This window comes from Acinonyx jubatus, chromosome B4 (assembly GCF_027475565.1).
Source record: "Acinonyx jubatus isolate Ajub_Pintada_27869175 chromosome B4, VMU_Ajub_asm_v1.0, whole genome shotgun sequence".
NCBI classification, from domain to species: domain Eukaryota; kingdom Metazoa; phylum Chordata; class Mammalia; order Carnivora; family Felidae; genus Acinonyx; species Acinonyx jubatus.
Genome location: NC_069387.1, coordinates 6,247,654 through 6,260,957, shown reverse-complemented (window position 1 = coordinate 6,260,957; position 13,304 = coordinate 6,247,654).

Sequence of the window (13,304 nt, the reverse complement as noted above, 5' to 3'; positions counted from 1 at the left end):
CCTGGAGAAGAGGGTGGCTATTGGAGAGGAGAATGGCAGGCGGTGCTTAGCAAGATGGGGGCAGGGAGGGTGTAAACGGTGCTCCGGCAGAGAGAGGAGCAGCCTGTATAAAGGCCAAGGGGTTGGACAGGAAATGGCGCCCAAGCCTGTAGGGTGCAGATGGAAAGAAGAGAAGAAGAGCGGGAGAAGGAGGTCGGTGTCCCCACCTAAAGTTTCCTTAACGCCACGGGCTAAGGAGAGGGAAATCTTTTCAAGTTCGTGCGTGGGGAAGACTGGATTCCTCTTTTAGGACAGAAGAAGCTGATGTCTGAAGATGAAGAAGAAGCTGATGTCACGTGCTGCGACCGCCCAGTGGTCTCCTGATACGGGCCCGGAAGTGAACTGCACCCGTCGGGCCTCTTGGGGCCTTGGCCGCACTATCTGGAGCTGTGTTCTGCCGTCGATGCTGGCGGTACCCGATAGAGACGCAAAACCGATCGCACTTGAGGAATTTTTTTTTTTAGAGAAACACTCATACTCAACATTTTGGTTGGCATTACTTCCCTCACAGCCCAGCTCAGGAGGTGCCACTGTGATAAGTAGATGCCGTTATATTTCAGACCATTGTACCTGTTTTCTAAGGGCCGCGATCACAAAACCCCACGCCGTGGGCGTCCTCAACAGCAGAGACCTGCTGCCTCATAGCTGTGGAGGTTGGACGTCGGAGACGTGCGGGCAGGGCGGCCCCAGGCCTCTCTCCTGCTTCTGGTGCTTTGCTGGCAACCTTGGGCGTCCTGGGGCTTGGAGGTACATCACCTCCGCCTTCAACCTTGCAGGGCATTTCTCCCGGTGTTCAGCTCTGCGTCCAAATGTCCCCTTTGCCCGAAGACACCAGTCCCGTTGCATTAGGGCCCAACAGGTGACTTCATTTTAACTCGGTCACCTCTGTGAAGACCCTATTTCCAAACAAGGTTTCATTCACTTCGACTCCGACATCTCTTTTTTAGGGGATGCAATTCAACCCCAGCATCGGCCAGTTCTGCCTTTGAGTCTCTCCTCCAATTCACCCCAGATAATGGCATCGGAACAAGCCGGAAGCAGAATATAACAGTATATGAATGCGTACTCGTGGCAAGAGGAACAGTGATGATGGATGGTAGTCTAGTGGTGTTCAAACTTTGCTTGGACTCAGAGTTTAGACTCGGAGTCGTTGAGACTCAAAGGAAAAGGTATCAGAAACCCCAATACGTGTGACCGTTTTACGCTTCTGCATGAAGCTTGGCGTGGCCTTGGTGGGAAGAGAAGGTGGCCGAGCTTCCCCACTGCTCAGCATCCCGCGACCCCACGGTGGCCTTCAGAGGCACTCTGTGGCAGTGGAAAGCAGCACTCATTGGAGAGATTCCCCAAGACTCATTCCTCAAGTTCAAAGTCAGAACAGCCCGTAAGTGGCCTGGAGTGCAGTGACCAGCAATCCCAGGAGGGCTGGCTTTAGGTACACTCCGTGAAACACAAACAACCTGGTCAAAAAACTCAGAGAGCGGGGAGAAACCGAGAAATAAAGACAAGACATTGGAAGCAACACACGATGTTTCTCCTTATTTCCCCATTTTTTCAAGTGCATCCAGATGAACCTTCTTTAAGTGGAATCTCCTGGCACCTGAGAAATGTATCCAAGACCTGGTTCCGTTTCTGTGTCCTGTTGAGAAGTGGGTGATGAAATCAGGCCAGAAGCCTCTGAAAACTGGACAACTTCATTGCATTTAATCTCTATACCCACAGAGTGAAGGGCAATGGCTTGCGAAGCAAAAAAAGAGGGACCTCCTTTTCCAGAGCATCTCACACTTTTTTGGACCGTGAGTGCCGACTAGAATTTTCCTAGGACCCACCTGCAGCTGGACGTCCCCTGGATATTCCTTAGGGTCTTGATGAATTGTGACAAGACCGTTTTCAGCTTCCCGTATGGAGACTGGAAAATCTCCAGTGCGGCATTTCCTCCGCCCTGCCTGATGCTATTACCTCGCTGATGAAAAGGAAGGAAGGGTAATGTATCCACACACTTAAATGTCACAGCACCGTGGGAATTAGCAAACACAGGGATGGGAAGCCTCTTGAATGAGTATCATTCTGTATAAATACAGCCTTCACCTGGACATCCGTCTTTATGGTAAAAATGCTGTTTACTTTTTAGTGGGAAATTCCAGGGGAATCAGAGCCTTCGTTGATGTGTGAAAGCTTGAGATGGGATATTTCTTCATGTTCGTTATCTAACTTCTCTGGAACCTGGCCTCATTTGGGCCTTTCTGCGCCTGCAACTTCATTATGACAGCTGGCTACAAAATACATCCAGAATCCCTCCCAAAGAGCAAGGATGGATGGAGTGTCTCTGTTGTTACTATTTGGATGAGTTAATTCCCATCAAGCTATTGCAAGCACTGAGCTCTGCTTCTTTGGCGAGCACAGGTTTCGATGGTAGAAGAGAGAGAAAAGGTAGAAAAAAAAAAACCCCACTGGATTGGAAGAAGCTGGCCTGAGGGTTAGAAAGAAAAGGGGATTTGGGTGAGTATTTGCTGACTTTGCATTTGCTCTCTGAGGTGGGCTTACGGCGCAGATGCAAAGGGCCAGACACAGAGGGAAATACGAGGGGCGGGAATTAGCCTGTGGGCAGCACCCGTCTCCTTCCTCTTGCTGCATTACGATCTTAGAAGCTGCCATACGGCACTCTGCCGTCTGCAACCTGGAGACCCGGGAAAGCTGTCACTCGGTCCAAGTCCCAAGGCTCGAGAACCAGGGGCAGTGATGTCCGGGGCCAGCAGGTGGATGTTCAGGCTCCAGCAGAGGGGACAAATCGCCCTCCCTCCATTTTTTTGTCCTATTCAGGCTCTCAACGGATTAGGTGGGGCCCACCCACGCTGGGGAGCGTGATCTTTATTCAGATTACAGATTCGAAGGATAAGGTCTTCTGGAAGCCACACCCAGAAATAATGCTTTACCAGCCCTATGGGCATCCCCTCGAATGGGTCAAGTTGAGATGCATACAATTAACTGTCACAGCCCTGGAGCAGAGGGAACACTGAGAACAAGGAGGGAATGAGTGTAGGAGGAGAAAGAGACAGAGGAGAAGGTATAAGGGTGGGGGAGGAGGCCAAACCCCCCAGTTACCAGCCCACCTCCCAGCAAAGGCGCCGCCTGGGCACCCCCTGGCCCGTGGATCTGGTTGCATAGGACTGGGAAGGGACTGAGCATCTGTGCCTGAAAAGTTCCCGGGGTAACACTCAGGCCCGACGAACACAGAACCGTCCCTTCCGAGGCTGAGACCAATAACCTTGCTGAGTTAAGGGAAGGGAAAATGTGTCCGTTCCTACGGGGGGGGGCGGCTCCAGCCTCGGTCCCGGGGGTGGCAAAGCCCAAGCTTCCCTCACCCCAGGCCAACGTGGAAATTAACCTGTTAATTAATTAATGCATTAGTCCTAATATATATTCTTCAGCTCCAGGAAGAGCTGTTGCTGCAGGTAAAGTCCAAAGGCCTTGAGCTGGAGACTTCCTTCTTGCTCAGGGAAGGTCAGTCTTTGTTCTACTTGGGCCTTCAACTGATTAGACGAGGCCCACCCACATCAGGAAAGGCAATCTGCTCTACTGAGAGCCCACCAGTGTTAATGTATATCTGACCCAAAAACACACTCATAAAGGCATTCAAAATGATGTTTTCTTGATCCATTCATCAGCTGATGGACGTTTAGGCTCTTTCCGTAATTTGGCTATTGTCGAAAGTACTGCTATAAACAGGGTACAAGTGCCCCTGTGCATCAGCACTCCTGTATCCCTTGGGCAAAGTCTTAGAAGTTGTGGTTTATATACACAATGGAGTACTACGTGGCAATGAGAAAGAATGAAATCTGGCCTTTTGTAGCAACGTGGATGGAACTGGAGAGTGTGATGCTAAGTGAAATAAGCCATACAGAGAAAGACAGATACCATATGGTTTCACTCTTATGTGGATCCTGAGAAACTTAAGACCATGGCGGAGGGGAGGGAAAAAAAAGTTAGAGAGGGAGAGAGCTGAACCATAAGAGACTCTTAAAAACGGAAAATAGCGGCGCCTGGGTGGCGCAGTCGGTTAGGCGTCCGACTTCAGCCAGGTCACGATCTCGCGGTCCGTGAGTTCGAGCCCCGCCTCAGGCTCTGGGCTGATGGCTTGGAGCCTGGAGCCTGTTTCCGATTCTGTGTCTCCCTCTCTCTCTGCCCCTCCCCCGTTCATGCTCTGTCTCTCTCTGTCCCAAAAATAAATAAACGTTGAAAAAAAAATTTAAAAAAACAAACAAAAAAAACGGAGAGTAAGCTGAGGGTTGATGGGGGTGGGGGGGGCAATGGGTATGGAGGAGGGCACCTTTTGGGATGAGCACTGGATGTTGTATGGAAACCAATTTGACAATAAGTTTCATACCAAAAAAATGATGTTTTCCCAAAAATCTTGGCATTGTGGCCTGGCCAAGTGGACATAAAATTTACCATCCCAGGAAATCAGAGTGTTGGAAGGATATTTTTATTCACTTGGCTTATTGACTTTGGTCAGACTGTTTCTTTCCAAAGTATACATTAGGTCTTATCTTCCATGGGGGTGGGGGTTGACTGCACGGAGGTTTGCTGGAACACGAGCAGCCCATGACAACTGGGAAGTATGGTTGGTAAGAGGATCTTGGCAACATGGAAGAAGCCAGCCACGTATTTCCCTCCTTAGAGGCAGTATTTAAGTTTCTGGGAACATGAGCTAGCATGTTGGGTTTGGAAAACCAAAAGCTACCCTTTCTAATGCAGACAGAAACAGAAGGGACCCTGGGTTTACCGAGTAGAAGCCGTATGGGCTCTTATCTCTGAAATGCATGTAATAATCTATTCTGGGGATTCTGTTAAGGATCTGGATTTGCTGTCTTATTTTCACCATAGGAGCCTTTATATGTGACAAGTCAACAGGCAGATGAATGCACTCTCCCCTTCTCTGTCTTTCTATGTAGAGCTTGAGGAAACCTCCCCGACATTCCTCTGGCCTTGACTGGCATCACTAGAGAAGACCCATTTATGGACCAGCCTCCACTCTCACGGTCACTGGGACCAATGGCGCCGTGTACCTCACAATGTGACCAGACCTGATATACACGTACATAGCTGTGTAGTAGTATCAGGATACAGTCTGGGGATTGAGAACGAAAATCACTTCGTATAGCTGGAAATCCAAAGGGAATTCACGTACAGAGGGAATGGATTGCAATTTTGCAAGCTGTCACTGGCCTGGGCTAGAAGAGGTCTGACATCGGTCATGTAATATTCTTGCAAACAAGTGGCTAAATTAGATTTCCCAAGCCTCTTGTGACCCATTGATTTTCATTTTAAACAGACACGCCCTCACGCACGAGTATGTATGTGTGCCGGCACGTCTGTCTGTATTTATGTGTAGAGTTAATTTTTCCGATATGCCCTGTCTGTCCTGCCCCACTTCTCGCACATCGCACACCTGTGAGATTTCATGGGCCAAAGGAAAAGTAAGAGTCAACACTTTTCCCTGGATGTTAGCAGCGTTAATAAAAGTTGGCATTTACGGAGGGCTTACTCTGTCCTGCACCAAAAGTTTCACACACAAGCTCTTACTTCATTGTCGCACACAGGACTACAGAGTAGGTACTTTGATCACACATTCTCTATCAGTAGTTCTCCAGAGAGTACCTCAATCTCCTAATTGTGACCTTGGGGCCGTCGACTTACTGATTATTTTCTTTTACTTAATTATGAAACAGAATCTATTTCCCCTTCCTGATACTTTTCTTCTTCACTTTTCAGTTCTCCATTCTACTTGCAACTTTCCGAACCACCCCCATCCTCCCGGGAGGAGAGAGGGGCTGGACGTTGAGTTAATAACCAGTCATGCTTACGGGATGCAGTCTTCCTAAATGTTCATAAACCATGGGATCTGAGAGCTTCCAGCTGGGTGAACAGATGGAGGTGCTGGGGGGGCTGGGGCACCTGGCTAGAGCATGGGAGCTGCACACCCCTCCCCTATACCTTACCCTATGCATCACTTCCATCTGGATGTTTCTGCACTTTATTAAAAAACTAGTAGATGTTAAGTGTTTCCTGGAGTTCTGTGAGCTCTTCTAGCATATGACCAAACACCAAAGGGGTGGGGGGGTTTCTTAGGAAGCCCTGAGGTATTTGATCATAAGTACAGGAGGCCAGGACTTGTAAGTGGTGTCAGAAGTGGGAGGCAGTCTTGTAGGACTGAGCCCTTAACCTGTGGGGCTGTGCTAGCTCCGGTTAGATGGTGTCTGAATTGAATGATGGTGTCTGGAGAGTAGGCTAATTGGTAGGGATAAAAAGTTGGGATAAAAAGACGCCCATTGGGTGTCAGACGCATTCTGCAGTAGAGAAGAACAGTGCTTTCATTTAGCACACGATACCTATCTGTGGATTTAGCGAAACTGAACCTGCGTTAGAAGGGAACACAGATTTCAGGTAGCCTGGCTTCCGACTCAGCGTGGAGATGACGTCTGGCATCTCAGAGGAGATGGAGTTGATGAGATGTTCTCTTCCTCCTTAGGGAGTTAGCACTGGCAGGAGGCTGCGGGGGGGCTCCTGTGTTTCCCATGCAGCGTCTCTTGCATCCACACAGGACCATGTCATTCTTTCTTGCGGGAGGATGTGCACGGAAGCAACGTGGCCAGGATCTTTACCAAAAAATGCTTCCATTTTCTTCCCTTTCTGCTTCCTCTCCGCGGAATGGAAGCCGAGGACTCCGAAGCACTGGTGGCGAGTGGGGCAAGATGCAAGAGCCTGGGATCCTGAGTCATGACATGGAAAGAGAGGACTCACTGAACCAGGAGCACCAACAGCAGGCCATTTTGTGAGCAAGAAAGACATCACGTTTGTGTGAAGCCATTGGAAGCTCAGGGGTCGTTTGGGGGAGCAGGAGCGTTATCCTAACTTCATTGATTACTTTCTTTGCCAGGCAGTTTACTGTTCCAGCTCTAATTGCTATGGCAACCTTGCTGTCTCAGCTCAGGCTGCTGTAACTGATACCCCAGACCCGGTGGCGTAAACAACGAATAGTCATCTCTCACAGTTCTGGAGGAGGCTCTTCCTGTTTGGCAGATGGATGGCTGTCTTTGTGTCGTGTTCTCATATGGCAAACAGCAGAGCAGGAAGCAAGCTGTCTGGAGTCTCCAGTAAGGGCTCTCATCCCACCATGAGGACTCTACCCTCATGACCCAGTCACTTCCCAACGGCTCCGCCTCCTAATACCATCACTTTGGGGACTGGGGTTTCAACATGTGAACTGTGGAGGGACACAGACACACAGTCTGTGATGGGTAATTTTATGAGTCCCCTGGACAGGGCCAAGGGATGCCCCTATAGCTGACAATACATGATTTCTGGAAAAGATAAGCATTTGAATTGGTGGACCAAGTAAAGAAGACCCACCGCCACCAGTGTGGGTGAGTATCATCCAACCCCTTGAGGACCCGATTACAGCAAAATGGTAGAGGAAGGGTGGGTTCTCTCTCTCTTCTTGGGCTGGGATTTCCATCTTCTCCTGCTCTCAGACACACTGGGGTGCCTAGTTCCTGAGCCTTCAGACTCCAGGACTAAGACTTAGACTTATACCTGGTTCTCCAGCTTGTAGACCACAGATTGTAGGACTTCTTGGCCTCCATAACCTCATGGGCCAATTTCTGTAATAAATCTCCTCTTATCTGTGTATCTCCTCTATCTATTCCCCTATTGGTTCTGTTTCTCTGGGGAACCCTGACTAACACACACACTGAGACAAAAGCTGCCTTCTCCTCACTCCTACCCATGGGCTATTTATTGTTTTGACTTTTCAACCTCCACGAATTTATCTCCTCTTCATTGAGACCACCTTTTCCAATATTTATTATTATTTTTTAAATTTATTTTTTATTTTATTTATTTATTTTTAAATTTTTGTTAACTGTTTATTTATTTTTGAGAGAGAGAGAGAGACAGACAGACTCCAAAGTGGGCTCCAGGCTCTGAGCTGTCAGCACAGAGACCAATGTGGGGCTCGAATTCACAAGCCGTGAGATCATGACCTGAGCTGAAGTCAGACACTCAACCAACTGAGCCACCCAAGAGCCCCATTTTTATTCCTTTTTAAATTTTTTTTTTTTTTTTTTGAGAAAGAGAGAGAGAGCATGAGCAGAGAAGGGCAGAGAGAGAGAAGGAGACACAGAATCTGAAGCAGGCTCCAGGCTCTGGGCTGTCAGCTCAGAGCCCAACTCATGGCTTGAACCCACAAACTGTGAGCTCATGACCTGACCCAAAGATGGTGCTTAACCAACCAAGCCACCAGGCACCCCAAGACACCTTTTCCAACATTTAACAGATATTGTATCAGCCATAGGATTATATTCTTCTTTGTCTATTGCTGGATGAGCACACAGACTCTTCTAGAAACTAGCAGTCATTTTCAAGTTATCTCCCCAGGAATTGCAGAGCCAGACGTCAGGCGCGAACTCATGACACTGTGAGATCATGAGCTGAACCGAAATCAAGAGTTGGATGCTTAACCGACTGAGCCACCGAGGCTCCCATGCCTTGTGGTTTTTAAAATAGCCTTTGGTTAATATGAACTCAAAGCCCATTTGCTTCAAAGCACATTTTGTTCTTAGCCTCTTGCATTGTAAATTATGAGGATTTACTGTCCAATTTAGTGAACTACAGAAATAAATAAGACTGCTAATGCTCCCGTCCTCTGGATACCTCCCGTGGCAGCAAAGGCCAGGGTCTGAGGACAACTGTTGACCACCCAGCATGTGCTGGAAGCAATGACAACTCGATGAGATGAATCCACTTACAGCATGTGAGGACGCTTTAGGAAACACCAGGAGAACTTTTAAAAATCCTCTTTTGTTTGACCGTTTCTGCGTCTACACTCAGCCGCGGAGACTTCTATGCAGGAGAGGAACAGCTTTAATTATTGCCATAATTTGTGATCTCCCCGTGTTCAGGGAGTTTCCAACTCTGCAGAACAAGTTTGTTTTCATTTTTGTTGTGTTTTCTTCAAGGAAAGTCAAAAAGCATAATTTGGACAAAGGGTGAAATTCTACTTCTTTTAAGATTTCCTTCTTCGCTGTGCTCTATGCACAGTTGCTGGGCAGGAGGGTGCTCGGTTCTTTCCTGTCCTGTGGGGGAGAGGAAGGAAGGAAGGAAGGAAGGAAGGAAGGAAGGAAGGAAGGAAAAGAAGAAAGAAAAGAAAGAAAGAAAGAAAGAAGAAAGAGGAGAGAGAAAGAAAGAGAATGAAAGAAGGGAGGGGAGGGGAAAGGAAAAGAAAGGAAAGGAAAGGAAAAAAGAAAATAAAGAAAAGAGAAAAGAAAAAAGAAAAGAGAAGAAATGGAAAAGCTCACAAATTTCGAAAACTTTAAGCCATGCTCAGGGTGGTGGGGACAGGTTGAGTGAGTGGGAAAGGGCCGTGGGCAGGCTTGAAATACTACAAAGAATCATGTGGGAGGCCAGGTGGAGAGAGAGTTTAAAAGAATATATATATATATATATATATATATATATATATATATATATATATTTAATGTGACCATTGCACATTTTTCTCATACTAGAGCTATTTTGCCCTAATTTCTTTTTTTGTGTGTTTTTGTCTTGAAACCTTTGCTTTTTGTATTTAGCCTGGAATTCACCATCATATAGCTTCATCTTTGTTTGGAAGGCATTTCACACATTCCTGTGAAGATTTTCTGACTGTCCACCATTGCGCCGACGTGCTGAGCTTTAACAAAGCACGACGTGGGGCACGATACTTCCGTGTGTGGCTTGCGGACTGTGGACCGTGTGCCTCCCTTAAGTTCCTCAGTGCTTGACGAGGCTGAGGAAAAGGCAACCCCTTCTCAGTGGGGCTAAGCTACTGTCCCCATTCTGGTGTAGACATGATGCTGTTGGTTAAGCCCTGTGACACGAGGTTTTGAGGGCAAAACAGTGAAAAAGTTTGTGACTTATTTTCCCTTGGAAGACCGAAGCTACGTTTGGCGGGTCTACATACCCATCAGTGCGAATGTGACTGTGTGTGTGTGTGTTAGTTTAGGGAAGCATGATAGAATGTAGATCCCGTCTCTACAGCTCAGGGGGAACTTTCTGAAAAGCAAAAGCAGATCGTACCATTGGTATTTGTGTCTGAAAGACAGCGTGTCTGTCCCACTTCAAGGAGACGGATGCACCGAGACACCTGTGGGGTTCCCGTGTCCCCATCTCTTTTTGGGAATCTGAGAAATCACCTTCATTTCAACATCTCTCTGCCGATGGAGGACCCCACTCCCTTTGTTTGCTCTGGTTTTGGTTTTCCTGTGGGAGCATCTAAATCGTCCTTGCCTTCCTGCCTCTCTGCCCTGTCGTCCTGAGGCTTGTCTACAACCTGGCACTTACGTCATATGAAGCTGCTTTGGATTCATGAAGGGAAAAGGAATAGTTCTGTAAAGGGTCACGCGGTGGATTGTGCAAGCTACCAAATTATCAAATACCTGTGACTCTCGGTGCAGGGCTGAGACAGGTGTCACACACCACCTGGTTGAGCTCCTTTCTTTTTCTTTAAAAAAAACTTTTTTGACGTTTATTCATTTTTGAGAGAGAGAGAAGGAGCAGGGGAGGGTCAGAGAAAGAGAGAGAGAGAGAGAGAGAGACCCAGAATCTGAAGCAGGCTCCAGGCTCTGAGCTGTCGGCACAGCCCAACGCGGGGCTCGAACTCACGGACCGCGAGATCGTGACCTGAGCCGAAGTCGGACACTTACCCGACTGAGCCACCCAGGCGCCCGGAACTGTTTTCTCTTTCAAGTGCAATGAGACAGGAGAGAATTGCATCTTCTCTGGAGGGTCACCGAGAGGTAGAACGTGGATTATCTGATTTCCGTTCAGAGGTGTTTCTACAGCAAAGTGCCAATTGAATCTACAAAGAAGCCTTTGTTTGGAACTATGGAAATCTACTAGGTTTCCATATGATTGGCCAGTCACCTAGTAAAAATTTATAGAGCACCTCCACCCACACTGGGTCCTGGGTACGGAGCAGTGACTACGAATTCAAGGGCACCATGTGGATTTTACCTCCACTGGAGGATATGAGCATTAAGGCAATACTTCCCAGCATGTTGAGAGCAAAAGAGAGGAAGCACAGAGACTCATGGGGGCCATATAACAGGGGAGCAAGCCCAAGTGTTTCATGACTCAGGTCTCCACGTTGGGGCAAGGAGCTGTTTATTTTCCAGGAGGATGGGGCCCTTGAAGGCAGTGTGCGAGGGGAGCGTAGGAGTTATCTCATCGATGGCCTTCTGGGGTCATTCTGTTGGGTTGTGCCCATTTGGCAGAAGAAGAAACTGAGGGTAAGAAACTTGCAGTGATTTGTTTGGAGTCGCGCAGACTGAGGGTGCGAGAAGAGCCACGTTGGGCGAGGGGCTGGGTCCGTGGTGGCTGCAGGGATAGTGGGGCCTGAGACCACCTCCTCCTGGGAGATGAGGGGTAGGCCAGCCCCAGGCACCATGGTAGGTACCTCACCCCCACCCTGCCAGGCTCCCTATGAAGCAGGTGCCAAGGGTCTGTACCCCAGCTCTCCTCTGCCAGAGAGGGTGCATCCTGCCCTCGCTGTCCCTCCTGAGACATGGCCCTAACCAGAGGGTGTCTCTGAGGTCCCGAATTGGGGAATGTGGGGACACTGTCACTTTGCCAGAACGAGCTCTGGTTTTAGGTAATTTAAAAATTTTTTTAAATCTTCATTCATTTTTGAGAGACAGAGTGCAAGCGGGGGAGGAACAGAGAGAGAGGGAGACAGAATCAGAATCAGGCTCCAGGCTCCGAGCTGTCAGCACAGAGCCCGACAAGGGGCTCAAACCCATGAACCATGAGATCGTGACCCGAGCTGAAGTTGGACGCTCAACTGACTGAGCCATCGATATTCGTGTACATTTTAAAATATCCACCACGGTCAAGCTAGTTAACGTGCCCATCAGCTCACACAGTTACCATCTTGTGTGCAGAGGGCAGACATCACCAACGATCTACTCTCTTAGCACATGTCAACCATGCAATACGGTATCGTTAACTACAATCCCAGCACCACACATCACATCTCTGGCACTTACTTATCTTGGCGCAACTGAAACTTTGGATGGCTGAGTTTTCTTCCCAGTTTGTTTTATATTTTGGAGAAACACGCAGAACATCACGTTACCGTCTTGACCATGTTGAGGGTGTGCCGTTCCGTGGTGTGACGGATGCTTGTATGGGACAGCCATCACACTGCCCGCCTCCAGAACTCTCTTCACCTTGCAAGACGGAAGGTCTGCACCCTTTAAACAATAACTCTGGGGAGCAGTTTTGAACATGAACAGAGGGCTCTTAACAAACGTGATGGCTCATTTGCATCTTTGAAAAGAGGGTTTGCATGTCTAAAAGAAACCAATACGACATACAAAGAAACAAAAAATCTCCCCTTTTCTCATGTCTGTCCCAGAGCTGGGTCGAGGTTTTGGCTCTCTTGTTTTTTCTTCACGATTATTCTTGACTGCTGACACTTATTCCAGATTGGTGACATTTATTGAACACCTACCATGTGCTGTCCTCAATGCTTTTTAAAAATCTTTTATTTATGTATTTTGAGAGAGAGAGCGGGTGAGAGAGCTCATCCATGCACCACGGAGAGGGAGAGAGAGAATCCCAATCAGTGACAGTGTGGAGCCCAATGTGGGGCTTGATCTCGTGTCTCTGGGATCATGACCTAAGCTGAAACCAAGAGTCAGAAGCTCAACTGACTGAGCCACCCAGGTGCCCCTGTCCTCAATGCTTTCAATATGAATAATCCCCAAGAAAACATGGGAGAGAAGATGTTGGTGGCATTTTTTTAGCCCAACAATACACAGTGCAGCATTGTAGAAATGATATAATAGGTAAATGAGAAGCATCTGATGCCCTGTTGGGTAACCCTTACTCCACAAAGGAAAGAGGTAGAACCCTGCATTGCTTGAATGGACGTCTCCCTTTGTGAGCCTTGTTATTCTCGGGCGGTGAATGAAGGAGTTGGGCTGGATCAGGTCATACAATCTAAAAGGGGCTGAGACAGAATTCAAACTCAGGTCCTCTGGACTCCGAAGCCAGTGCTCTCCCTGACGTCCCATGGGCTATTCCGAGATCTTAGTTACATGTGCTGTTGGATGGTAGACCAGTTTGCCCTCTGAGGGCTGCCACAGCCAGAGGACCAGAATGGACCAGAGGAGACGGCTGTGGGAGATCCAGGAGGGGCTAACAGACGTTAAACAGGACAGCAC